The sequence below is a fragment of the Calypte anna genome, chromosome 17 (genome assembly GCF_003957555.1).
Source record: "Calypte anna isolate BGI_N300 chromosome 17, bCalAnn1_v1.p, whole genome shotgun sequence".
NCBI classification, from domain to species: domain Eukaryota; kingdom Metazoa; phylum Chordata; class Aves; order Apodiformes; family Trochilidae; genus Calypte; species Calypte anna.
This window is the reverse complement of record NC_044262.1, coordinates 7,053,887-7,055,972: the sequence shown is the minus strand read 5'-3', so window position 1 is coordinate 7,055,972 and position 2,086 is coordinate 7,053,887.

Sequence of the window (2,086 nt, the reverse complement as noted above, 5' to 3'; positions counted from 1 at the left end):
TTTTGGCTAAGTAATGAAGGATCAGGTCCATCCCTTTGTTAAGTTTTATCACTACGTGGTTCTTATCCTGCTAGCCACTTCTCAGTCTGTATTTTTATTACATATTCTGTAAGTTAGGAATGGTAATATTTACTACTTTTGTTAAGTGCTTATGGTTACATCAGTAAAAAACAGCTAATATTTAATTTCTAGAATTACCCACCTGCCACTGAACTAGCAAAGCCCATATAAATCATTCCAAATGAGTGCCTTGAGAAATGTTGAGTCCCAAGTTAAGCATTATACATGGTGAAAAGATGCAGAACAGAAACTAAATATGAAGTTCATCCTCTAGATTTTTTATTAAAAAACCCCCAAAGCTTAATTATTAACAGAAGTCAAATCACACTAGCATGAGAAAAACAGAGGGGGAAAAAATCTTGCTTAGTAATTGTCCAACCCTGAGTTCAGGCTGTGAAACATTCTTGTCCCGTGATCATTTTCTTTTAGTCTGACCCAAATATGAACTATACACAGAGGAAGAGAAAGAAAGAAGAAAATGGAGCTGAAATTAGCCTCCTGCTCAGAGAGCACTGGGTTATCTTGCCTGTTTCTTATCCATAGATAATAAAAAGTAAACTAAAAAATATGTGTATTCTCAGATATGCTTCAGCTAGAGCCTATTAACTGTTCAGCTATCACTATATCATTTGCACTAACTGCTTTCAAAATACAGTAGAAAGCATTAGAATTGTAAAATGTTGATGGCTTCTGTTACAATTCCAAGAGCAAGCCAGACATGCTTTGTGCTGATCAACATTTAGATGAATTACATTGTTTAGTAAACGGCTAAGACAAAGATGGTAAGATTTGTAAATAAGCAAAATGATTGCTATAACACAGGGAGGAAAACATAAAAATACAAAACATTATCTTCAGCTTAGAAACTGATAATTCTGCTCAAGTAGGCAAAGACATAGTTGAGTCTAAATGAAACTTAGAGAAAGGGCACAGAATTGGGTCCATCACTGTTCTTACCTGCTGTCTCATATTGGGTGAAAAGATAGAGCTCGAAGCATTAGGAGAACAATTGCTCCTTGCCATGTTCACCAATCATTCCTCACAAATGCTCCACTGGGGAAACTGAAATAATTAAGTAAAAAATTTAAAAGCTGAAGTACAAAGTGTTGATTGCTCTAGTTCTGCTCACCAGGCTGCTGAGATACAGGGTTGCTTGCCAGCCTAAAAATATTTGGAAAAAAACAGAGTTCCCATTTTGTCCCTTGGAATAAACTCATAAGGTCAGTAGTAAATGGTGGCAAGACAATGAGTAGAGGCAGAGCTGCAGTGAGGAAGCCAGGCACGGTGCCTGCTCTGTGGGTACAGCAGAGGTCTATAATCAGTATCTTGTACCAGTGCAAAACATATGGCTTAAAATACATTATTTAACACAATAACAACTTCATTGATTTCCTATGAAACTAATACTTCCAGTAACTTATAAAATTAGTACTTTCCATCTCTAAATTTATGGGTGGTTTTTTTTTTTCCTTCCCCCCTTTTTCTGATCTCTGACCTGCTCAAGAAATCAGATATTCTTTCACTGCTCCTGGCACCGCATTTACAGGACTTGCTATGCACCTGAAGCCTTTGCTTCATCAGACTGCAATATATAGATACATTTGGTCCTGACAATGGTGAACAATTTCCTCTTTCTCCCTGGCTCTCCCCTAATGGCAGGGAGGCAGTAGAGGGTTGCAGAGGGATGTGTGTTCCAGGCTGCCGGCAGGACCCTAGCGGACTGGGCTGTATTTAATGAGCGCGTCTTCCCTGACAGATTCATTATTTGTGTTCGGTCGCTTCAAGTCAAAACTGATTAGTTACACTTACTGCAGCAAAGATTTAATGATTTTATTGTTTATCTTCAATTTATTTTGATTAACATCTCCGTTCTTTTCCTTGCAAGTGCAATTAGGTGTAATATAGCAGCGACTACTTTAATTTTGCTGAAATTAAGATGAATAAGTGACGGATTATGGCACTTTGTTTAACAAATAAATCATAGTTAAGAGGAGTGTATTAGTAATAAATGAAAAAACAGACAATC